General features: G+C 42.4%; 1 pseudogene across 1 annotated transcript in view; it reads right to left on the minus strand.

Moving 5' to 3' along the window:
- The window catches only part of LOC102188417, a 52,229-nt pseudogene continuing 26,487 nt past the window's right edge, over positions 1,275 to 27,016 (minus strand). Inside the window, exons 2-3 of the transcript XR_001918964.1 lie at positions 10,156 to 10,222; positions 1,275 to 2,136 (exon numbers count right to left, since the gene is read on the minus strand). The product of XR_001918964.1 is annotated as a poly(A) polymerase alpha pseudogene (transcript). The remainder of the gene's footprint in view (positions 2,137 to 10,155; positions 10,223 to 27,016) is intronic.

Raw genomic sequence — 27,016 nt, forward strand, 5'->3', positions numbered from 1 at the left:
TTGTTACACAGCAGTAACTAACTGATACAAAATCTTTGTTACAAACCTTCCTGAGGTGTTTCAGAGGCGAGGATACCACACTGAGAATAAGAAGTCTTCAGTTTCAGTTCAGTCTCTGCCATAGCTTGCTAATCTTGTAAAACACTTCACCCTTTCTAAGTCTCAGATTTGTGGTTTCTTTAAGTTCTAATGTTCTGGAATCTAAGTTCTATTGTCTGGAATCTCCCAAAATGTTTTACTCTACATTTTGCCTAAATAGCAAGAAAATAGTGAGAAAAGTTGTTTTTTTTAAAATAGTAAAAAGTTGTTTTTTAAAAACAACTTTTTTTAAAGTTGTTTTTTTTAAATAGTGAGTTAAATCAGCTCCAAGGAATCTACTTATGCATCAAGTATTGGAAATTGTAGAAACCTGAGCTGAATGTGGTTTTATTCTAAGCCACTCTCACTACAGAAAGAGTATTTTTAGAACAAATCCTTATTGGAAGCTGCTGTGATTTCTGTTTTCTTTTGATGTTGCCATTCTGTTCTCAAAGTAAAAGTTAAACAAAAATCTATTAAAATAAGCATTCTTGTTAATCAAGGCTTTCAGTTCAGTTCAGTCGCTTAGTCATGTCCGACTCTTTGCAAATCCATGAATCGCAGCACACCAGGCCTCTTTGTCCATCACCATCTCCCGGAGTTCACTCAAACTCAAGTCCATCGAGTCCGTGATGCCATCCAGCCATCTCATCCTCGGTCGTCCCCTTCTCCTCCTGCCCCCAATTCCTCCAGCATGAGAGTCTTTTCCAATGAGTCACCTCTTCGCATGAGGTGGCCAAAACACTGGAGTTTCAGCTTTAGCATCATTCCTTCCAAAGAAATCCCAGGGCTGATCTCCTTCAGAATGGACTGGTTGGATCTCCTGGCAGTCCAAGGGACTCTCAAGAGTCTTCTCCAACACCACAGTTCAAAAGCATCAATTCTTCGGCACTCAGCCTTCTTCACAGTCCAACTCTCACATCCATACATGACCACAGGAAAAATCATAGCCTTGACTAGACGGACCTCAGTCGGCAAAGTAATGTCTCTGCTTTTGAATATACTATCTAGGTTGGTCATAACTTTTCTTCCAAGGAGAAAGCGTCTTTTAATTTCATGGCTGCAGTCACCATCCGCAGTGATTTTGGAGCCCCAAAAATAAAGCCTGACACTGTTTCCACTGTTTCCCCATCTATTTCCCATGAAGTGATGGGACTGGATGCCATGATCTTTGTTTTCTGAATGTTGAGCTTTTTTTTTTTTTTTAGTGTCTACAATCAATTTTATTTTAATATAATCTAAACACATACCATTTAGAAAATACCAAGAAAAATTTATGTACAAGAGTTGATGCTATTGCATTTGGATAAAGCTGGCAAGTTCTTGCTACTAGCATAGCCCAGGAAACACCACCGAGGAAACCTAATATATTGGAATAGATGTTGTGGCGTTTGGCCCACAGTTTGATAGCTCTCAGGGTTAACCTGAAGTTGTCAATGTTTGGTACTAGATGTAAAATTTCATCGGTTACCCTGCAACCGTTAAGACTTCTTATACATCTTATATCTAAGTTTTTAAGCAGACTGTCATCTCTTAAATCCAAGTCTTCTGGAATAGTCTGCAGTGCTAATCTTGCAAACAAAATATCAATCTCTATCCCATCAAAACACAGTTTGATAACTGGTACAAATGCCTCTTCAACAGCTCTTAAACCTTTTACTTCTTCCTGTAATTTCAACGTATCATAGAATGAGGTGAAAAAGTCACTTCGATCAACATGTCTCGGTGCAACACACAACGCATCCATATCAGCACCTTCTGTATGTGCTCCTAATCTGTAAGGTCCAGATGTAAACGTTTCCCCACCAACATTTTCAATTACAGACTGTGGAAGATTCTTGCTTTCACTGATTTCTCGTATCCACTCTTTTACCAGGTTATTTAATTTTCCCAAAATTAAAATCCTGCGCTGCAGTTCCTCTTCCTCTTCAAAAACCCCGAAGGGCTTCAGAGTCTCAACCAGTTTCTGCGTGAGTAGGCAGTCAGTCTCCTTGGGGGCTGCTAAGCTGATGGGAGAAGTAATGCCATAGTGCTTCTGTGGCGGCTGGGTCCTATCCCCTGAATGTTGAGCTTTAAGCCAACTTTTTCACCCTCCACTTTCACTGTCATCAAGAGGCTTTCTAGTTCCTCTTCAGTTTCTGCCATAAGGGTGGTGTCATCTGCATATCTGAGGTGATTGATATTTCTCCCAGCAATCTTGATTCCAGCTTGTGCTTCTTCCAGTCCAGTGTTTCTCATGATGTACTCTGTATAGAAGTTAAATAAGCAGGGTGACAATATACAGCCTTGACGTACTCCTTTTCCTACTTGGAACCAGTCTGTTGTTCCATGTCCAGTTCTAACTGTTGCTTCCTGACCTGCATGCAGGTTTCTCAAGAGGCAGGTTAGGTGGTCTGATATTTCCATCTCTTTCAGGATTTTCCACAGTTTATTGTGATCCACACAGTCAAAGGCTTTGGCATAGTCAATAAAGCAGAAATAGATGTTTTTCTGGAACTCTCTTGCTTTATCAATGATCCAGCAGATGTTGGCCATTTGATCTCTCGTTCCTCTGCCTTTTCTAAAACCAGCTTGAACATCTGGAAGTTCACGGTTCACGTATTGCTGAAGTCTGGCTTGGAGAATTTTGAGCATTACTTTACTAGCATGTGATGTGAGTGCAATTGTGCGGTAGTTTGAGCATTCTTCGGCATTGCCTTTCTTTGGAATTGGAATGAAAACTGACCTTTTCCAGTCCTGTGGCCACTGCTGAGTTTTTCAAATTAGCTGGCATATTGAGTGCAGCACTTTCACAGCATCATCTTTCAGGATTTGAAACAGCTCAACTGGAATGTTATCACCTCCACTAGCTTTGTTCTTAGTGATGCTTTCTAAGGCCCATTTGACTTCACATTCCAGGATGTCTGGCTCTAGATTAGTGATCACACCATCATGATTATCTGGGTTGTGAAGATGTTTTTTGTACAGTTCTTCTGTGTATTCTTGCCACCTCTCCTTAATATCTTCTGCTTCTGTTAGATCCATACCATTTCTGTCTTTTATTGAGCCCATCTTTGCATGAAATGTTCCCTTGGTGTCTCTACTTTTCTTGAAGAGATCTCTAGTCTTTCCCATTCTGTTGTTTTCCTTGATTTCTTTGCATTAATAGCTGAAGAAGGCTTTCTTATCTCTTCTTGCTATTCTTTGGAACTCTGCATTCAGACGCTTATATCTTTCCTTTTATCCTTTGCTTTTTGCTTCTCTTCTTTTCACAGCTATTTGTAAGGCCTCCCCAGACAGGCATTTTGCTTCTTTGCATTTCTTTTCCATGGGGATGGTCTTGATCCCTGTCTCCTGTACAGTGTCATGAACCTCCGTCCATAGTTCATCAGGCACTCTATCTAAGACATCTAGGCCCTTAAATCGATTTCTCACTTCCACTGTATAATCATAAGGGATTTGATTTAGGTCATACCTGAATGGGCTAGTGGTTTTCCCTACTTTCTGCAATTTGAGTCTGAATTTGGTAATAAGGAGTTCATGATCTGAGCCACAGTCAGCTCCCAGTCTTGTTTTTGTTGACTGTATAGAGCTTCTCCATCTTTGGCTGCAGAGAATATAATCAATCTGATTTTGGTGTTGACCATCTGGTGATGTCCATGTGTAGAGTCTCCTCTTGTGTTGTTGGATGAGGGCGTTTGCTATCACCAGTGCATTTTCTTGGCAAAACTCTAGTAGTTTTTGCCCCGCTTCATTCTGCATTCCAAGACCAAATTTGCCTGTTACTCCAGGTGTTTCTTGACTTCCTGCCTTTGCATTCCAGTCCCCTATAATGAAAAGGACATGTTTTTTGGGTGTTAGTTCTAAAAGGTCTTGTAGGTCTTCATGGAACCATTCAACTTCAGCTTCTTCAGCATTACTGGTTGGGGTATAGACTTGGATTACTGTGATACTGAATGGTTTGCCTTGGAAACAAACAGAGATCATTCTGTCGTTTTTGAGATTGCATCCAAGTACTGCATTTCAGTCTCTTTTGTTGCCCATGATGGCTACTCCATTTCCTCTGAGGAATTCCTGCCCACAGTAGTAGATATAATGGTCATCTGAGTTTAATTCACCCATTCCAGTCCATTTTAGTTCGCTGATTCCTAGAATGTCGACATTCACTCTTGCCATCTCTTGTTTGACCACTTCCAGTTTGCCTTGATTCATGGACCTGACATTCCAGGTTCCTATGCAATATTGCTCTTTACAGCATTGGACCTTACTTCTCTCACCAGTCACATCCACAACTCGGTATTGTTTTTGCTTTGGCTCCATCCCTTCATTCGTTCTGGAGTTATTTCTCCACTGATCTCCAGTAGCATATTGGGTACCTACTGACCTGGGGAGTTCCTCTTTCAGTATCCTATCATTTTGCCTTTTCACACTGTTCATGGGGTTCTCAAGGCAAGAATACTGAAGTGGTTTGCCATTCCCTTCTCCAGTGGACCACATTGTGTCAGACCTCTCCACCATGACCCGCCCATCTTGGGTTGCCCCACGGGCATGGCTTAGTTTCATTGAGTTAGACAAGACTGTGGTCCTAGATTGATTAGTTTTCTGTGAGTATGGTTTCAGTGTGTCTGCCCCCTGATGCCCTCTTGCAACACCTACCATCTTACTTGGGTTTCTGTTACCTTGGGCATGGTGTATCTCTTCACGGCTGCTCCAGCAAAGTGCAGTCGCTGCTCCTTACCTTGGACAAGGGGTATCTCCTTACCACCGCCCTTCCTGAACTTCGACGTGGGATAGCTCCTCTAGGCCCTCCTGCGCCCGCGCAGCCACTGCTCCTCGGGTCTAGTGAACTTTATATTTTACCATTATCCCACAGGAGGACACAAAACAGGTTTAGCAATAAACAAAAATGCCACTCTTGTATCCATCTGGCTTCTACTAATGAGTTATGTTATTGGAGTAGAGAGATGTAGAAAACTGAACCTCACAATCGTCAATTCTAAAATGTATAAAGGATTCATGTACACATATGGACACAAACACAGATATGTGTCTCTGCAAGGGAAGTCCATATAACAGTGATTCTTATTAGGTAAGGATTAGGACCCTCTCTGAAGATATCATGAAAACTAGGAAACCTTGATTCAGAAAAGTTCATGCATGTACACATTCACATGGCGGACTTTTTGTGTGTGTTTTTTGCCTCCTCAGTACCTTATAAACATTGTTCTTGAGGATTTTCTCATCTTATGAATCTGCATATCCCCAGAAGAAATGCTAGAAATTCACTTCCTATGGATAGATGCAACCATGGTACAGACACATGGCCTAGTACCAACCATTTGTACAAGGCATTTGGAAGCAGCGATGTCCCAGATTCATTCTGGCTAGGACAAAGGCAAAGATTGTGAGCTTTCAGAAACAGCATGGGTAGAGGTCCTGGCACTGTGCTCCGTGGCAGCTGGTGAGGTGTGGTGAGTTCATCTAAGAGCAGGGGCAGGAGTTCTTCCCCAGAGCAGTCTGAGCTGTAACGTTGGAGTTGTTTCTAGCTGTGTAGTTTCCAAGCCTCGTTCTCAGACCCTTATAGGGATGTGATGAGTTATCTAAACCCTTTAGTAAAGTCTTAAACTATGTCTGTACCAGAGAGCTCTGACTGTCCCACACATAAAAAACAACTTTTGCACATAATTCCAATATTTTGAAAGGCCTTTAGAAGACCATTCTTGGCTTACTTCTCTTAGAATACACAGGTGCTCACTCATTAATAATATAATATATGTAATAGTGTAATGCAAGTGGAAAAATCAAAAGTGAAATGGAGAATGGAGACAGATAGGGCTTCTTGGAATGAAAGAATGTACATCAAGTGGAATAACAGATTTGGCTCTGGTCACTAACTGCCTAGTCATTCAGCACTGGGTGGTATCTAAGTCCTGTTCCCTGAATCTGGGTGATATCCTGACCGACAGAACGAGATGATAGTAATTGCCCATCACTACCAAGGCCAGTGCCATCTAGGTGTTACAGCCTCTCCCTTGAGCATCATGTAAGACTTTGAACAACCAGAGACCATCAGGCTGTGAGCAAAAGAATGAATGAATGGGCATGTGAGGTGCATCTGAGGTACTAAAAGCTAGTGTCACCCACCAGATGGGCCTCCATAGCCTTTCATGCAAACTGATAAACTAACCCAGAACAGTAGACATCAACCTGGACTATCCTGGGCAAAACTGATGTAGGCTCACCCTACTGAGAATCATCTCTGAGCTAAACACGGCGTCTTTCTTTATCTCTCTAGATTTCCTTAAAAGGAAGAGAGGGTTGTTGAGTTAGGAGATTACACAGTTCCAATGCCTGGTCCTTAAGGATGAGACAAGCAGCTGAATCACACAAGACAGCTGAAAATGAGTAACAGAACACAGCAGGGACTTTACAAGCTGAAAAGCATAACTAAGGGGAGCAACTCAGCTCTCACAGTTGTTATTGGCAAGAAATGTGAGCTCACCATTTTCTGGCATTCTGATTTTTTTTAAGAGATGCTAGAGATTTTTAAATTTAAGTTAAATTTTCAACTTACATTTGACTTAAGTTACAATTTTCAACTTAAGTTCACATTTTAAATAGTTTTTAAGGTAGTCTGTATGGGCCAGAGGAGTTCTATGAATTTTTCAGGCTTATAGACCAAATTAACTTAAATGCTCTGACACTGCCTTTCAGTGTCTGCTAACCCTGGCTCTCTGTGGACTCACTTCAGGGCAACTGGTGTTTGTGTTAGAGTGTGGCCTGCTGTGTCACAAGCCTCTGTTTTCTTTGGTCTCAGAATTCTAGATGGAAGCTAACTGAAGCTCGCTTCCATACCTTGTGTGAAAGGAGTTTTAACTCTATCATCATGGTCTACATAAACCTCCAACCCCAAGCAGAAAAAAAAAATAGAAAATTTTAACTCCATGTATTAGTCATCTACTCTTATCATAATGCTGTGTAATAAACATCTTAACAGATCACAGATCTGGGCTGGATTCAGGTGGATGGTTCTGCATTAGGCTGTGGGTCCACTAGACTATGCATTGATTTCAAATTTGCTCTTCATAGGAGAGGCAACTACCCAAAAGAAGCTCTTCTGAAAAATCACCAGGGTGAAAGAACCATGCTGAACTGCACAAGTTCAGTTAAGACCTCTGTCTGCCTCCTACCTGCAAACATTTTATAAACCAAGTAAGTTACGTGGCCAACCCCAAGATTAAAAGAGCAAAAAAGAATCCTCTGCCCACAACAGAAAGGGGAGAGAAGAGAATACTTACTGAAATAGAATCCAAATTCTAATACCCAAGAGGTCTTTTTCAAAAGCTCATTTTCTTTCTAAATAATTCCCCAAAACAAGCTCTCTCCCAGGCTTTTCTTGCTCCCTGTGGAGCTGACGAACTCTGGGACTTCACCACCAGCGGACTCTGGCCTGCTGCAAAGCACGCGGTGGGTGGCAGCGGACGCCGGGGGCTTGGAAGCTCCCAGCACAAGTGCTCTAAATTAGGAACAAAGCATTCCTCGGACTGCGTCAAACTTTAAAAATAAGATTTTGCTCCATACACAGCTAATGACCTTGGTAAGGACATTCAAATGCCTCAGATGAGATGTTCAAGTAATTACTTACAAGCAGTTTCCATAAGGTTTTCCCATCCCATCTGTCCCTGCCTCCGAGGTCTCTCATCCTCCTTTTGTCTTGGTCTCTGTTCCCAGGCAGGCTGTTCTGCACAGAACGTGATCCTTGGCCAGTTTCACAGATGTAATCTGTGCAGGCGAACTTCTTAGGCACATCAAGAGATGTCCTCCTAATGGAAGAAATCTGAAAGTAGGTTCTTGGATATGAATGTTGCTTGCTTATTCTACTGGCACGGTGCATTCTAAGGAGAAAAGTCATCCACTTTCATGGTGTCATTTCTCTAAGGCAGAGTCAAGGGACTAGGGGATAGGACACAAACTCCTTTAAAATATCCTTTTCTGAGGAAATTGTGGGGCAAGGTGAACTTATTGTGAATTCAAGCCTGAGCGGAAGTGCCTTGCCCCACGAGATTCCCTAATGTTTCATAGAGAACCCTGGAACCAAGCTGCACAATAAAACCTTGAAGCAAATATTAGTCAGAGTGGATTGACAGACAGGACGGACCTCCTCAGCGACTCTCTATTCACTGCAGATCCCAGAGATAACTGGACGACCATGGCCAGCTATCAATCAGTGTACGTGATCACATTCCAAAGAAACACAAATCCCTAATATTTTTAGAAAAAGTTAAATGAACTTAAACCTTCCAAGAAGATGATAAAGGTGTCAAGGTAGAGGTAAATATTATCACATGAGATAGTTTTCTCCCCATCACCAACTTCTTGAAGTCCTAAATATCCCAGCAACTATTTAACCATATGTGTTTCTTCCAGTTCTTTCTATTTCTCCAAAAATCACACACACACAAGGCCTAGAACCTAAGCAGACAAACAGGAGATTTCTTGGTAGGTACAGAGGCAATGAATACATTATTGGTGAAATGTATGTCCTAGGCACCTTGCTCTAGTCAATTTCCACACCTCAGACCAGTGTTCTTTTTCACACTGGGCCCTAAGCCCCTTTGGTCAAGCATCATATTTAAAGTCACACTGTGTGTTACATGAAATAGATAATCAACAAGGACCTACTACATAGCACAGAGAACTCTACTCAATACTTTACCATAACCTACATGGGAAAAGAGCCTGAAAAAGAATATTGTATGTATATGGATAACTAAATCACTCTGCTGTATGCACCCCTGAAACTAACACAACAGTGTAAGTCAACTATACCCCAATATAAAATTTTTTAAAAATTTAAGTCATATTTGTGATTAACAAAATGAAAATGCAACCTAAGATCTTGGGTCAAAACTCAGTCCCATCACTTAACTAGGTGTTTGAATTTGTACAGGTTCCTTTGTTTTTGTTAACTTGTTTCCTCAACTACAAAACAGGAATAAAAGTTCCTACCTCACAGTATCATGGCTGAGATTAAACAGACTTCCCCAGTGGTCCAGGGGTTAATACGCCATCTTCCAGTGCAGGGGCAACGGTTCAATCCCCAGTCTGGGAACTAAGATCCCACATGCTGTAGGGCATGACCAACAATTTTAAATAAGTAAATAAACAAAAGTGGATCTATCATTAAAAAGTAACAAAAAATTAAATGATATAGTAAACATGAAATCTGGAGACAAGTGGGCACTCTATAAACCTGTGCTAATCCTGAGATAGTCCAGGTGTGAAATATTACCTAGATAAATCATTTCTTGAACTTGCTCCCTCACTTTCCTCCTGACACTTAAGAAATATCAAAGCTCCCAGAGAAAAGGGCTTCCCAGTGTTTCAATGGTAGAGAATCTGCCTGCCAACACAGAAGATGCATGAGACACAGGTTCAGTCTCTGGGCTGGGGATATCCTCTGGAGGAGCAAGTGGCAACCCACTCCAGTATTCCTGCCTGGAAAATCCCATGCACAGAGGAGCCTGGGGGACTATAATCCATGGGGTCGCAAAGAGTCAGATAGGACTTAGCAACTAAGCATGCACACACAACTTCTATAGGCAGGACATCCATTGTTGAGAGTGCTTCCCCATGTACTAGGAGTATAGTTAGAGTTTAAAAAGATGGTGGGGGATGAGTTACACTCCTTGGATCATCACTGACAGAAGGGCAAATTCCAAGGAGCTGTCTGAGTCTCTCCATATACCTGCTCAGTCCCACTCGGAGGTTTGCTCTGTTGGTGGCCCTTGTAAACTTCATTGAGCTTCAGTTTGTCTTTCCCTCCTTTATATGACTATCAAAACCATGCCTGAAATGTCTAGTCCTTGGAGAGCATTAACCAAGATATCCGGATTTGAGAATAGATTGCCATTTATCCAACTTGGTGTCAAACCCAAGAGGAGGTTTTCTGAATTGAGGAAATCGGGACAGCCCCATGAGCATATGGAATCTGTGGACCCAATGAAGGGGTGCTGGAGGATAAAATGAAGCCTTGAGACATAACCGCAGCAGAAGGGATGTCGTTTTCATAACTCGATGCCTGTATTTCTAAATTACTCTCACAGAAGTTCTGTAGGAGCTGGCCACAGTTCTGGAGAGCTTGATAAACCTTCTGATCACTGATCTGAGAATATTAGAGAAAGGCTGAAACTTAGATCTTCTTAGAGGAAAGAAGTTATTATGTGGACACGATCCATAATTGACCTCAGGGCTTTTCATAGAAGTCATTACCTCCCAAGGAGAGAGAAAGCTGAGCAAATGGCCATAGACTAAACTCACATACTAAATAGAGGGCCTCAAAAAAAGAGAAAGTACGTTATTTCAAAACAACAAACATTAGTTTTCACAGGAGAGTCAATCTGGCAGGTCGTCAAGAATTTGTGATTTCATTTCATTCACTTAAGCTTCTGACGTTTTCTCACTGTTAGACAGTTTCCTCTACTAAGAAAACAGTCATCTGCTGGAGCCATATGCTTTCCAGGGTAAGAATTCTTTCTCATTTTGCACCTGCTTTGTTGAAAGTCTCAATAACAAGTTTGTAAACAGAAATGTCTTCTCAGACATATGGAGAGAGAACTTCAGTGGAGCTATCTGTTATAAAATTGCCACACTGCTTAGAAACGGGTATCTGTCTCTTGCACAAGACTTGAATCACCATCCCCCACCCCAAAGGTAAGGACATTATCTTAATTCGCTTCCAATGATTGAGACACAATAGATACCCAATTCATTCTTGCTGATGTCATAAACGAAAGGACTAAAGTGGTGCAATTAGTTAGCATTGTCTTTCTTTTCAAAGCCCACTGTGAAACTTGTTCTACACTAGTTTAACAGGAAAGTATAAATGGCACATTCTTTTTAAAATTTATTTATTTTTAACTGAAGGATAAATGCTCTACGTTATTGTGTTGATTTCTGCCAAACCTCAACATGAATCAGTCATAGGTATACAAATGTCCCCTCCCTCTTGAACCTCCCTCCCCCCTCCCCATTCCACCCCTCTAGGTTGTTACAGAGCCCCAGTTTGAGTTCCCTGAGTCACACAGCAGACTCCCATTGGCTATCTAGTTTGCATATGGTAGTGTACATGCGCCCATGTTACTCTCTGCATACAGCCCACCCTCTCCTTCCTCCCCTCTCCAGCGTCTGTAAGTCTGTTCTCCATGTCTGTGTCTCCACTGCTGCCTGCATAAGGGTTCATCAGTGCCATCTTTCTAGATTCTTAAATGGCACATTCTTGATGGATGGAATAAGTTTTATATTTAAACATATATGCGTGTTTGCTTTAGTATATTAAATATTATATAGTATATTCTTTATATATATATATACATGTATGCATAGAGTCAGGCTTTGGCTCAGATGGTAAAGAATCCGCCTGCAATGCAAGAGTATATACAGAACCTCTTCCATTTTTTTAAAATCGGTACTTATAACTACTAATTAACCTTGTCTAGCCACCAGTAAGTATTAGAAAGTAGATGGAATTTGTCACTGTTTCCAATTGAGGAGCCAGAAATTCCCAAGTACTCCCTTCCTTGTTCAGGTGGTTGTAACCTGGTAAATCAATGCATTCAAACACTCTAAGGATGTCTCTCTAAACACTTTGTCCCCAAGTGTGGTCTTTGGACATCATCTAGGGGCTTATTATAAATATGGGACGTTGTCTCTACCCCAGACCTACTGAATCAGGATCTGCCTGTTAACAATATTTTGGGCTGCAGGCCATGGTTGCAGCGAAGTTTACAGGACTCTGTGATGGACTGCCCCACTATACCTGGAGAGGTAGCTTGGGCCTAAGAAAAGGAACTTCTAACAAAGAGGAGACTCCCATAGCCCAGGCACAGATCTTGCATCTCTCTTCTTGGATTTGAAATCAGTGCAAGGCTGGTCACTCCCAGTCTCATTCACCTCTCTTAGAACTGTTGCCTGGGGATATTAAGTACTTTGGATAGAATAGATTAAAAATGTTAATATTAACTCTGAATTTGGGGAATTATTTCCCCCATGCTTTGTTTTTTGTGCCTTGTCAGCCTGGGCTGTTTTTCCTTCAAATGAGGTAATTGTTTACTTCCTCTCTATTTGACCTTGTATGGAGCTTATGAACATGCAGGTTTAGGTTTTTAGTGTTTCTAAAGATGATTACAATAGTGATATTGTAATCATCCCAGTGTAATCATCATGTAATCATAATGATAGTGATGGTAACGCCATGCAGAGAGTACTTCAAAAGCTCCCTCCTAATCATTCTTACCCATCTGCCCAGAATTCTAAGGAACCCATGATTTTCAAACCAAGTTCTGTGGAGCCCTGGGTCTTATGGTCACACAGGGGAGGAAGAGGAGACAGACTGAGGGAGACAGACATGGGAGAGGAGACAGCTGGACAGCTTGGCAAACCCCACACAATGAGGCTACTATCCAGAGGATGAGGATGAGTGAGCATCTTGGCAATGATCAGTTTTCTATATTAAAGACTGACTGTTTCTTTGCAAGTAAGTTTTATTTGGACATAGATTCTCCTCTTAAAGTAAGTCTGCAGCTTCAATTATTTGGTGGCTGTATGGTCAGCAGATCTTGGAATATCTAGTATTCATGTTAGAGGAAACACTGAAACCACCCACCCTGGCGGGACACCATAGAAACCACTGGCATGAGTTATTTTACAACAGGCTGTCCTGATAAAGAACATGGAATTAACAAGCCACAGCAATGGGAGAAATTCAGAAAACATCGAAGGGAGACACCACATGTCCTAGAAAACTCCCAGAATCCTACTTGCTGGAACCCCTTTTGGCTGAGCAATGCATGAGCCACCAGGAAGGGCCCTGGGTCAGAATGATGGGCAGAGACAACCCAGAAACTAACCCCTCACCATAAAACCTGAGACTGCAAGCCATGCAGTGAAGCAGTTCTCCTGGGTTGCCTCACCCGGCTGCTTTCTGCCCAGGGAGCCCCTTCTCAGTAAAGCCTCTTTGTCAGCATGCATGTCTCCTGGGATAATTCATCCCCAAGCATTAAACAAGAGTCCACTCTCCAGCCCTGGAAGGGTTCCCCTTCCTGCAACAGTAAGATATTTCTGGGAGGGAAAGAGAAACATTTAAGAGAATGAAAAGCTACATTTTGGTTTAGAGCAGATTTTTCACCCCATGGATATTGACAGGATCTGTTGGCATATTTCAGATTCACACCTGAATCTGAAATTGCAATGATACCATGAGATGTAATGGTGAGGGAAATATAAACACTGTTAGCATTTTAAAAATGTTAAAGGTTTCAAATTCTATAATAAACCTGCAACACACAGTCAAAAATTTCTGTAGACTCTCCATGTATGGGTACATTCCAGACAGGGTGATTTTTAAATCTCTCCTTGGTGTTACACTTGGTTTTGTCTGAGATGGGGGAATGTGCTGGATATTCCCTAATGACCTGCTTCACCTCAGCAGTTTTGTCATTCTGAGTTTACTTTACTTTTACTGAGGTAGAAAGCTGTATCAGTCCAGAATATTCAGTTCAGTTCAGTTCAGTCGCTCAGTGGTGACCGACTCTTTGCCATGAATCACAGCACGCCAGGCCTCCCTGTTCATCACCAACACCTGGAGTTCACTCAGACTCACATCTATCGAGTCAGTGATGTCGTCCAACCATCTCATCCTCTGTCATCCCCTTCTCCCCCTGCCACCAATCCCTCCCAGCATCAGAGTCTTTTCCAATGAGTCAACTCTTCGCATGAGGTGGCTAAAGTACTGGAGTTTCAGGTTTAGCATCATTCCTTCCAAAGAAATCCCAGGGCTGATCTCCTTCAGAATGGACTGGTTGGATCTCCTTGCAGTCCAAGGGACTCTCAAGAGTCTTCTCCAACACCACAGTTCAAAAGCATCAACTGTTCGGTGCTCAGCTTTCTTCACAGTCCAACTGTCACATCTATACATGACCACTGGAAAAACCATAGCCTTGACTAGATGGACCTTTGTTGGCAAAGCAATGTCTCTGTTTTTAAATATGCTATCTAGGTTGCTCATAACTTTCCTTCCTAGGAGTAAGCGTCTTTTAATTTTATGGCTACCATCACCATCTGCAGTGATTTTGGAGCCCCAAAAAATAAAGTCTGAAACTATCTCCACTGTTTCCCCATCTATTTCCCATGAAGTGACGGGACCAGAGGCCATGATCTTAGTTTTCTGAATGTTGAGCTTTAAGTCAACTTTTTCGCTCTCCACTTTTCACTTTCATCAAGAGGCTTTTTAGCTCCTTTTCACTTTCTGCCATAAGGGTGGTGTCATCTGCATATCTGAGGTGATTGATATTTCTCCCAGCAATCTTGATTCCAGCTTGTGCTTCTTCCAGCCCAGCGTTTCTCATGATGTACTCTGCATAGAAGTTAAATAAGCAGGGTGACAATATACAGCCTTGACATACTCCTTTTCCTATTTGGAACCAGTCTGTTGTTCCATGTCCAGTTCTAACTATTGCTTCCTGACCTGCAAAAAGGTTTCTCAAGAGACAGGTTAGGTGGTCTGGTATTCCCATCTCTTTCAGAATTTTCCACAGTTGATTGTGATCCACACAGTCAAAGGCTTTGGCATAGTCAATAAAGCAGAAATAGATGTTTTCTGGAACTCTCTTGCTTTTTCCATGATCCGACATGTGTTGGCAATTTGATCTCTGGTTTCTCTGCCTTTTCTAAAACCAGCTTGACAATCAGGAAGTTCACGGTTCACGTATTGCTGAAGCCTGGCTTGGAGAATTTTGAGCACTATTTTACTAGTGTGTGAGATGAGTGCAATTGTGTGGTAGTTTGAGCATTCTTCTGCATTGCCTTTCTTTGGGATTGGAATGAAAACTGACCTTTTCCAGTCCTGTGGCCACTGCTGAGTTTTCCAAATTTGCTGGCATATTGAGTGCAGCACTTTCACAGCATCATCTTTCACGATTTGAAACAGCTCCACTGGAATTCCATCACCTCCGCTAGCTTTGTTTGTAGTGATGCTTTCTAAGGCCCACTTGACTTCACATTCCAGGAGGTCTGGCTCTAGATGAGTGATCATACCATCGTGATTATCTGGGTTGTGAAGATCTTTTTTGTACAGTTTTTCTGTGTATTCTTGCCACCTCTTCCTAATATCTTCTGCTTCTTTTAGGTCCATACCATTTCTGTCCTTTATCAAGCCCATCTTTGCATGAAATGTTCTCTTAGTATCTCTAATTTTCTTGAAGAGATCTCTAGTCTTTCCCATTCTGTTGTTTTCCTCTTTCCTTGCATTGATCACTCAGGAAGGCTTTCTTATCTCTTCTTGCTATTCTTTGGAACTCTGCATTCAGATGCTTATATCTTTCCTATCTCCTTTGCTTTTTGCTTCTCTTCTTTTCGCAGCTATTTGTAAGGCCTCCCCAGACAGGCATTTTGCTTCTTTGCATTTCTTTTCCATGGGGATGGTCTTGATCCCTGTCTCCTGTACAATATCACAAACCTCCATCCATAGTTCAGCAGGCACTCCATCTATCAGATCTAGTCCCTTAAATTGATTTCTCACTTCCACTGTATAACCATAAGGGATTTGATTTAGGTCATACCTGAATGGGCTAGTGGTTTTCCCTGCTTTCTGCAATTTGAGTCTGAATTTGGCAAGAAGGAGTTCATGATCTGAGCCACAGTCAGCTCCTGGTCTTGTTTTTGTTGACTGTATAGAGCTTCTCCATCTTTGGCTGCAAAGAATATAATCAATCTGATTTCGGTGTTGACTGTCTGGTGATGTCCATATGTAGTCTCTTCTCTTGTGTTTTTGGAAGAAGATGTTTGCTATGACCAGTGCATTTTCTTGGCAAAACTCTTTAGTCTTTGCCCTGCTTCATTCTGTATTCCAAGGCCAAATTTGCCTGTTACTCCAGGTGTTTCTTGACTTCCTACTTTTGCATTCCAGTCCCCTATAATGAAAAGGACATCTTTTTTGGGTGTTACTTCTAAAAGGTCGTGTAGGTCTTCCTAGAACTGTTCAACTTCAAGGTCAGGAAGGGTGGTGGTGAGGAGATACCCCTCGTCCAAGGTAAGGAGCAGTGGCTGTACTTTGCTGGAGCATCCGTGAAGAAATACCCCACGTGCAAGGTAAGAGAAACCCAAGTAAGATGGTAGGTGTTGCAAGAGGGAAGACACAGTGAAACCATAATCACAGAAAACTAGTCAATCTAATCACACTAGGACCACAGCCTTGTCTAACTCAATGAAACTAAGCCATGCCCTGTAGGGCCACCCAAGATGGGCAGATCATTGTGGAGAGGTCTGACACAGTGTGGTCCACTGGAGAAGGGAATGGCAAACCACTTTAGTATTCTTGCCTTGAGAACCCCATGAACAGTGTGAAAAGGCAAAATGATAGGATACTGAAAGAGGAACTCCCCAGGTCAGTAGGTACCCAATATGCTACTGAAGATTAGTGGAGAAATAACTCCAGAAAGAATGAAGGAATGGAGCCAAAGCAAAAACAATACCCAGTTGCGGAAGTGACTGGTGAGAGAAGAAAGGTCCGATGCTGTAAAGAGCAATATTGCATAGGAATCTGGAATGTCAGGTCCATGAATCAAGGCAAATTGGAAGCGGTCAAACAGGAGATGGCAAGAGTGAACATCGACATTCTAGGAAGCAGTGAACTAAAATGACTGGAATGGGTGAATTTAACTCAGATGACCATTATATCTACTACTGCGGGCAGGAATCCCTTAGAAGAAATGGAGTAGCCATCATGGTCAACAAAAGAGTCCAAAATGCAGTACTTGCATGCAATCTCAAAAACAACAGAATGATCTCTGTTCATTTCCAAGGCAAATCATTCAATATCACAGTAATCCAAGTCTATGCCCCAACCAGTAACACTGAGGAAGCTGAAGTTGAATGGTTCTATGAAGACCTACAAGACCTTTTAGAACTAACACCCAAAAAGATATCCAAAATCTTAAATCTGGTTAAATTATGGCAACAATTCATACTTCTGATCTCTCCTTTTGTTGTCCATTCATTTTGCCCTCATTCTGGTTCACGTTCTTAACAATTCTTAGAAATACACCAAAAAAAAGAGAAGAAACAGGAATTACCTCCACTTTTGAATTGTTGTTACTGTAGGTGTGTAGCAGAAGGAATTTTTCAAAGATGGCCACCAAATCCCATTCCATATGTTTTTCTTACAATGTGATGGTGACATCCATTCCATCAAGTCATGAGGCTGTCCTTTCTCCTTGAACATGGACAGATGTTTTGTGATTGCCTTTACCAACAGAACAGAAAGAAGTAACACTGTAAGACTTCTGAGACTGTATCATAAGTAAGGCACTTACAGCTGCCTTGGTCTGTTGGGAAACTTGCTTTTGAATCCAGCCACCAGGCTTTGAGGAAGTCCATGCCACAAGGGAAGAGCATATGTAGGCGTCTCAGCTGACATTGTCAACTGAGCTCCCAGTCTCTGACCACCAGACATATGCCCAAGGAAGTCTTCAGAGGACATCAGCCTCCCTGACAACATGACCGCAGCCCTCAGAGCCCTCAGAATCATGAGAGATAACCAGAAAATCTTCACAGTTATTTTAAGCCACCAATGTTGGGGTTATATATTACACAGCAATGGATCAAACCCTCAACATCCTATATTTATTAGGACAGAAGAAGCTGTGATCTGTGCTCAGTTGAATTTTCTGTCCTGAATAAGTGATTCATCATTAGAAATGGATGGTATTAATTTTACACTTATGCTTATAAACCAAGCATCACTCTACTCTCATAACTAATTTGACTAATTTCTCCACTTTCATCATGACAAACCATTCAGTTGTCAAGGTCTTCAGATACTTGATATTTGCAATGTCTTCCAAATATCCACATGCTAAAATTTCTCCACCCGCTTAGCCTCCTGTCTCCATATTCCCAGTTCAACACACCACTACCAGACTTCTTAAAATTGCATTTATTTTGTCATTCAGTTGCCCCCAAATCCCCCCAAGATACATACATTATTTAAACTAGAGTTGCAAACTCAGATAAAGGCAGAGATGAAAGACCAAGAGTCTTGACAGTGTTCAAGTCTCCGCTTCAGCCTCCTTCCCATACCTTAGTTCAGACAAAGAATAAATATATTTCTGTGTTTATTTACAGCAGTTCAAGTTGAGTTTCCTTTACTTGCAAGTAGAGAGGTCCTGACGAATACATTAGGAGCATCTCTCAGAATCCAGCATAGTCCTAGGCCCATACCAAGTTAATAGGAAGGAATGCAATGTGATACCGGACAACTGAAAAGACTGACTGAAGTTTAAATAGACAAATAAGACCAACGTTGTCAAAGATGTGGAGAAACTGAGACTCTCCTACAGTGCCATGAAAATGAAAATTAGCTCAATCATTTTTGAAACCTATTTGACATTATTGAGTAAAACTGAATATGTAGGTATATTTTGGGAACCAGCAATGCCAACTTTAAGTACAGACACAATAGAAATGTAAAAGTTGCTGTTGTTTAGTTGCTAAGTCATATCCAACTATTTGCAGCCTCATGAACTGTAGCGTGCCAGGCTCCTCTGTCTTCCACTATCTCCCAGAGTTTGCTCAAATTCATGTCTGTATAGTCAAAGCTATGGGTTTTCCAGTAGTCATGTACAGATATAAAAGTGGGACCATCGTAAAAAAGCTGAGTGTCGAAGAACTGATGCTGTTGAAGTGTGGTGTTGGAGAAGACTCTTGAGAGTCCCTTGGACTGCAAGGAGATCAAACCAGTCAATCCTAAAGGAAATAAACCCTAAATATTCATTGGAAGGACTGTTGCTGGAAGCTAATGCTCCAATATTTTGGCCACCTGATGTGAAGAAAAAGACCCTGATGCTGGGAAAGATTCAAGGCAAAAGAAGAAGGGGGTGGCAGAAATGTAAATAGAATTCACAAAGACATACAAGAAACCACTCTCTTCTTAGTAGCCTCAAGCTAGAAATAATTCAAGTGTCCTATAGTAGAATGAACAAATAAGTTGTAGTGTATTTATACAAGGAGATATTGTACAGCAATGAGGATGGATAAACCAGTTAATGTAACAATGTAGATAAGTCTCACAAATGCAACGTTGAGCATAAGAAGTCAAATACAGAAGTGTACATATTGCATAATTTTTCTTATAAAATACAAAACAGGAGAGACTAATTTTCACTGTTAGAATCAAGGAAAAGCATTAGCCTTATGGAGGAGTTTTAATGGGAAGGGGACTCCAGTGTGTGTAAACACATGGTCTGCAGCACTTTTACAAACTTGTTTGAAAAATGTATTTACAAAATCAGAGTAGAAATGGTACTGTGGTTCCCTGGACAGTGACATGCCAGCCAGCTTCCTCAATCCCCCCTGGCACATCCTCTCCCTGCAGCAGACAGGGGAGGAGATGAGAACTGTGAGAAGCACAACTGTGCCCATAAAGGAGCAAAGCCATCAAGAGAAAACACGTCTGTGACAAGGGAGGAACACATTCCCCGATTTTCCCATCTGTCACACCATATGCAGCAGCATCTATCAACACCCAATTTGCTGTGTGTAGTTAAGGATGCTCCTTCCGTGTAGGAGAATAACTCATCTCAATTAGATCTTAAGATTTACATTTTTGAAGTTTGATGTTCTGTGAGTCAAATCATTATCATTTCAAGCAGCCTCAAGTCAACAGAATCGGATCCTGGACTTAATCAAACTCAGAACTCCACACTTACAATCTAAAATCCCAGTAACACCATCTCAGTCCACAATCTTTCAATTTTCCTTCCTTTTCATCATTTTTCTACACTTATTTATTTATTTATTTATTTATTTATTTATTTATTTATTTTTAAGACCTTGACCCACAGGCTGTTCAACTCTCAGGCCTTATGTGAATACCTTCTACACATGGTAATTCCCCTGACCCATCCTCAGGGATTTAGAAATTCCTGCTAGTCTGATTACTAACTTTTATTCTTTTGTTCCTTTGATCTTCAATAACATATACCTAGAAAAGCCTCAGTCCTACTATTCAGGTTGTTTAAAGCCCTATAACTAATCTTCTGAAATCCAATAGTGAAAAGTCACAACCGTATTCTTACAAAGTCAGGTTCTCTGACAAATGCTGGGCTTTTATCTCTGCCCAGTAACTCTCTTTCAAGTCCATAGGCAGTATTATCTCCAAGTCCCCTGAAGGACAATTCCAAATTTCCACATATTCCCTCATTTCAGCTACTCCAGTGCCTTCTCTTCCTTCCTATTTCCTTAAAAAAAAAATCCATCCAGTGAAATCTCCCTCCTTTAGTCTGGTTTCATGGGTGTTCAGCCCATGTAGGCACACAAAGGCCAGGCTTGGTTTAGTGCACTGCTGACACTGTCTTAAATTGTTAATAATTTTTATACAGACTCCCACACTTTCATTTTGCCCTGAACCTCACAAATCATGTAGCAGGTACTGCCCCCTTCCATATCTGAACTCTAACTTCCTGTGTGATGGTTTTTGGCAGCAGGGTCTTTAGGAGATGAAGAGGTCACAAGGGTGGAGTCCTCACAAATGGAATAAGTGCCTCTATAAGAACAGGCCACAGAACTAGCTTGCTCTTTTTCAGCCATGTGAGGATACAGTGAGAATGAAATAATTTCTAAAACCCAGTTGAGAGGTGGGCCACTGTCACAGTGGCTATAATACTCTGGAGTCACACTGGGGCTAATATGGAAGCAAAACCCCTCCCCCTCCACCAAATACCCTGGTCTATAATGACCCAGCAAGGACAGCTTCTGCGCTGCAAGCATGTGTCCTCTAGCATAATCTGAATACTGAGATGACATGAAGGCAGGAGATAGGACTTCTCACAATCAAAGCTGTAAGTGTGCAGTGATCCCTGGGCAGACCCTTTGGAGGGCGTGGAGGCTTGGAGGAGGAGCCAGGTGGCCACTGTCCTATCTACTAGGACATTTTGAGGTTTGAAGGGAAGGTAGGACATTTTTCTAAAAACAGCAAATATTTTCAGTTTTGTGGGCTTTATGATCTCTGTCACAACTGCTCAATTTTCCCTTTGTAGCAGAGAGCAGCGCTAAACCCTCCCTAAAGGCATGGGCATGGCTGGGCCTGGCCTCCTGGGCTTTCTTTGCCAACCCCTGGGAGTGAGAGCTGCATTCTGGGAAAGTGCTTCCAGGCACTGCCGTAGGAGCTGGACCACACAGGGACGTTCCATCCTTCCAGCAATGTAGCCCTGGTCCTGTCCACAGGGAGACAGTGAAACCATGTACACTGAAATAAAAGACTGACTCGAGAGTTAATGGCTGGGAAATGTGAAGATGCAGAAACAAAATAGCTCTTGGGCTGGGAAACTGCTAACAGTTTAGATCATAATTCTGCCACATAGCCGAACCATCACACTCTCAGTTTCCGGAACAATATAGATAAAGGCCGGACACACATTCCTAAGTTGTTTTCACAGGAAGCAGACCTCTGGATAAACACTGTTGACCACAAGAACATTGACCCAAGACTGGTTGGAACCAGGAGATTGATAATGCATGAAACTTCAGCTTGAAGCCAACTAATCCTAGAATTGTCCACGAGCTGACCACACCCTGCTCCCTGAACACTGTAAAACTCACCAACCACTCCAGGTGGGCCACACAGTCTTGGGGACATTAGCCCACTGTGGCCCCCTTTGTAGGACAAAGCAAGAAAAGCTACTCTTTTCTACTTCACCCAAAACTGTCTCCACATTTCTATTCAGCACCAGTGAATAGAGGCCAAGTTTCGGCAAAAAAAGGAGATGTTCAGATTGCTGCGCCTCTTAAACTAGCAGATTTGGCTATGCTAAGTCCAACCCCAGGCGAGTGGATTCATTTGCACTGGAGATCTCATGGTCATTTTAAATTCTCCAAAGTAATGAATACCTCGCATTCAATACCTCTGGGGAATGGCTGGAATTTACTTCTTTGTCGGAAGTGTTGAATTGCCAGTAGTATCTAGTCACCTTGTTATGGTGTAGAATGTGGAGAGAGGAGGTGAGATAGTAGGACTCGCCTGATACGGTGCCAAATCTCAGCCCAGTCTCTAAAGTTTCAGGAACCATTTGGTCTCTCATCTTCAACCAGGTATTAGGGAACGTGCCCCCAGCACCCACAGAGCATCGCAAGACTTGAGTAAGAGCCCAGGGGAAACGCTCTGCAGAAGGGGGAATCCTGACTCTTAGTACCAAGGGACTCAGGATGCACAATGCCCTCTGCTATTTCATCTTTAACATAGAGAGTGCGTGCTCCCCACTGAACTGTGATGAGGACTAAACAAGGAAACCACATGAAGGCTGCAACATGGTCTCTGGCACATTCTGAACCCGACTAGCTGACAGCCAGTCAACCAGCAACCAGCTGCTTGGCCTCTGCCAGATGAAACCACCACAGCCCCACCCATCAGATCATCCCCTGGATGAGCTGAACTTAAAAAAAAAAAAAAAACAAACCCCTATACTACCTTCTGAACCATCTAGGTTAGGAGGCAGAAACTTAGAGTTGTTTCATTGCTTCATTTGGCCTCAAAAAGAACTTTTAATTGTTTATTATTGCCTTCTATTTCCATGGGACCAACAATATCCTCTAAAGCAAAATCTGCTATTTTAGCCTATGGAGGGTCTAAGGATGATTTTTTTTTTTTTAATTTTAAATAGGAACTGCCATTTCCTACCTATCTTTAACTCTCACTTCGGTACTTAAGTATCTCCTCCTTCATTCACTCATTACCTTATTCACAGTAGGTGTCTGAGCAGCTACTGTGTGCAGGACCATTCATAGCAGTGAATGGACCTTGTATTACAATGTAGCTAAGACATAATAAATAAAAATCGTGAGTGTAAAGTATTCAGATGCTGGTAAAGTGCAGTAGAGGAAAGGCAAACAGAGAAAGGGGGACAGGAAAGCTAGGATGGGGGGAGTCTGGCTACTGGATGCAACGTGGCTGAGGAAGGCTGCGCTGGGAGCTGAGCAGATAGAGGCAGGAAAGGTGATTCCTGCGGATGTGAACAGGGAACTTCAGAGTGGTTTGCTACCATATTAAAGGGTAAGGAAGTCAGTGTGAATGGAGCAGAGCGAGCAGGAGTAAAGTGTTGAGGTCAGAGAGGAGGAAGCAAGGGGCCATTATGTAGTGCCTTGTGGGTTTTGATCTGAGTAGGCTAGGAAACTATGATGATTCTAAGTAGAACAACATCCTCTCTTCATAGGCTGGCTGCTGGTTGGGAGACAAACAAAAAGACTGAAGTAGACAAGGAGTCTACTGACAAATCCAGGGAGAAGAGATGGAGCTTGAGAATAGGGTGATATCAGTGGGGGAGGTGAAAGAGTATTAGATTCTGAATGTATTTTAAGTAACAGTTGCCAGAATTTGCTGATGGCTTGGATGCTAGGTATGACAGAAGGAAAGGACTTTAGGATGACTCTAAGTTATGCAAAGTTAAGGTGAGCAGACGTATACCACTCTGGAGCAGCACTCCTCCAATGTGAACGCGCCCCCAAAGGAGACAGATGGGCTCCGGGTTGGACATTTACAACCTGCTAGCCTCCTCTTTGCATTTCCTGAGACAAGAGAGAGGTGAGCTCCAGTTGAGGAATTTACAACCAGTCTCCTGTTTGCCCTCTGAAATGGAAGTAATAGCAGAAATAGGGTAAATAGCCAGTCTTTGTCTCTTGTAAGCATCTCAAGAAAATAATCATGGCAAGGACAAAGAAAGGCAAAATCCTGTCTGAGCAAAGGATTAAGGGATCTCCACTTCCCCCTTTCTAGGATAAGGGAGACACGACACATATGCAGAAAGGTTCCTTGGAGCCAGAAGTCAGAGGATAATTCCAGGCCGTAAGGAGTCTTGCCCCTCCCAGAAGCCTTCACTTCAAGATCCATCTTGGCTAAGGGGTGTGCACACCCCAGGGGAGGGTCCTAAGGCAAATTAACCAGGGGAGGGGACAAAGCAAGAGATGGACCTGAGGGAAGACAAGTCCCAGAAAACTGCCCCTTTTAAAGAAGTTAAATTTCCCAAGGTGTGACTCTCTCAGCCTGCCCATGCACCTTTCTGCATGCACTTTTCAAAAGCTTACTTTACTCTTTACCTTGTACCTCCTCACCCGAATTCATTCTTGACTAGGCAGGCAAGGACTAGGGACACTAGCCCTCACTGCCTGCCCCTCTGGTCCAGTGGTTAGGACTCCTGGTCTGGGAAAGTGAGACCTTGCTTCCAGCTACTGCTCACTGCTGCTTGCTGCAAGCTGCCATTTACTGCTATGCATGTCCAAAATCAAAGTCACCTGGGGTTAAAATTCAGGGTCTGAATCAACAGCTTTTGGAAGGGCCTGAGATTCTTCATCTCTAACAGGCTCCCAGGTCCTACTGGTGATGCAGGTCCATGGATCAAACTTTGCCCACTGTTAAAGGATGCCATTCAGCTAAGTCCAGGTAAAAACCTGAACTCTGGAGCCAAAATACCTAGTAGGTCCATGGCCTGGTGCCATTCCTAACAATGTCACATGGACAAGCTGCTGCCCTGCTCATGTTTCAGTTTCTTCATCTGTTAAGATAAGAAATCACTGTGAGAATATAATGGGTTAGAAATATAAAGCGCTTAGAACAATGCTTCAGTTCAGTTCAGTTCAGTTCAGTCACTCAGTCATGTCCGATTCTTTGCGACCCCATGAATCGCAGCACTCCAGGCCTCCCTGTCCATCACCAACTCCCGGAGTTCACCCAAACTCACGTCCATCAAGTTGGTGATGCCATCCAACCATCTCATCCTCTGTCGTCCCCTTCTCTTCCTGCCCCCAATCCTTCCCAGCATCAGTCTTTTCCAGTGAGTCAGCTCTTCACATCAGGTGGCCAAAGTATTGGAGTTTCAGCTTTAGCATCAGCCCTTCCAAAAAACACCCAGGACTGATCTTTAGGATGGACTGGTTGGATCTCCTTGCAGTCCAAGGGACTCTCAAGAGTCTTCTCCAACACCACAGTTCAAAAGCATCAATTCTTCAACGCTCAGCTTTCTTCACAGTCCAACTTTCACATCCATACATGACCACAGGAAGAACTATAGCCTTGACTAGACGGACCTTAGTCAGCAAAGTAATGTCTCTGCTTTTGAATATGCTGTCTAGGTTGGTTATAACTTTCTTCCAAGGAGTAAGCATCCTTTAATTTCGTGGCTGCAGTCATCATCTGAAGTGATTTTGGAGCCCAAAAAAAATAAAGTCTGACACTGTTTCCTCTGTTCCCCATCTATTTCCCATGAAGTGATGGGACCAGATGCCATGATCTTCGTTTTCTGAATGTTGAGCATTAAGCCAACATTTTCACTCCTCCGTTCATGAGATTTTCCAGGCAAGATTACTGGAGTAGGGTGCCATTGCCTTCTCCAGGGATGGACCTAGAGACTGTCAAACAAAGTGAAGTAAGTCAGAAAGAAAAACAAATTTTGTATACTAATGCACATATGTGGAATCTGGAAAAATGATAGAGATGAGCCTATTTGCAAAGCAGAAGCAGAGACACAGGTGTAGGGAACAAATGTATGAACATCAAGGGGGAAGAGGAGGCAGGATGAATTGGGAGACTGGGACTGACATGTATACACTACTGTGTACAAAATAGAAAACTAACGTGGACCTACTGTATGATACAGGGAACTCTCCTCAGCGACCTTCCTGACCCAAGGACCGAACCTGCACCTCCTGTGTCTCTTGCATCACAGGCAGATTCTTTACCCACTGAACTGCCTGGGAAGTCTATCATAACCCAATAGTGTTCCCCTGAAAATCATGTTGAAGCTCTAATCCCTAATGTGATAATATTTGAAGATGGAGACTGGTGAGCTACAGTTCATAGGATCACAAAGAACTGGACCCGACTGAAGCAACTTAGCATGCACATACATGCATAAACACTAAACAAAAGTGATTTTCAGAGACTAACCTGGCGCATAATGCCAGCACCTATAAGGTTGAGACCACCATCCTACATTAGCAGGCAGTGTTCAAGGAGCTGTGTTTAGCAATGACACCGCATGATAGCAGTTAAAGCCTTAAACTGACCAAGTCCTCTGGACCCCTCTCTGCTTGGTCATGGGAAATAATGCTGATCCTTTGACCTGAGCTAGTGACCCATCTGCACTGGAATTCTAGACAATTTAGGAAGGAGAGAGGAGCCTTAAGAGGTTTCTTACTTCCTGAGACTGTGGCAAACGTGATATCCTGTAAATCCCCTACATACAAACCTTCAGGCTGTAAACTTACAAAGATGTGAATGGCATGCGCATGTCCAATCACATCAGCTGTGAGAGAGACTGCAGCTCTCTCTCCACCTCCTACTGCTGATGTTCCTTCAGCTGTACGTCTCCACCTCCTCTCCCTCCTCAGTGCCAGCCCCTGAATGCCAGCTGGTACTGCACTACTGTACTTTTTAAGGTACTGTAATGTAAGATTAAAAATGTTTTCTTTATCTTTTGTGTTTGTTTGTTGAGTATCGTTTGTGTGAAACATATTATAAGCCTACTACTGTATACTACTATATGGCTGATTGTGTTAGCTGGGTACCTAGGCTGACTTTGCTGTACTTATTGGACTTACAAATGTGCTCTCAGAACAGAACTTGTTCATATGTAGGGAACATACTGTAATATTAAATAACATCTCTACCCCCAATGAGGTCAAAATGTTATATTAGTAATAAAAGATTTTCTTAAATAAAAAACTGAACTCTCAAAATTTCATCAGAGAATGTCTTATTTCCCAGGAAAGTCCTTCCAGAGTGGAAGGCATCAGGTGGATGTGAGAAAGTCTACACTTAGAAACTAAAAATGGTTATAGGTAAAAATAGAATGGCTTGGTGAATATACCTCAGGGGTGTTTTCTGTAATATGACAAGCATATGACACGTGCTGTCCTT

This window comes from Capra hircus, chromosome 13 (assembly GCF_001704415.2).
Source record: "Capra hircus breed San Clemente chromosome 13, ASM170441v1, whole genome shotgun sequence".
Taxonomy (NCBI): domain Eukaryota; kingdom Metazoa; phylum Chordata; class Mammalia; order Artiodactyla; family Bovidae; genus Capra; species Capra hircus.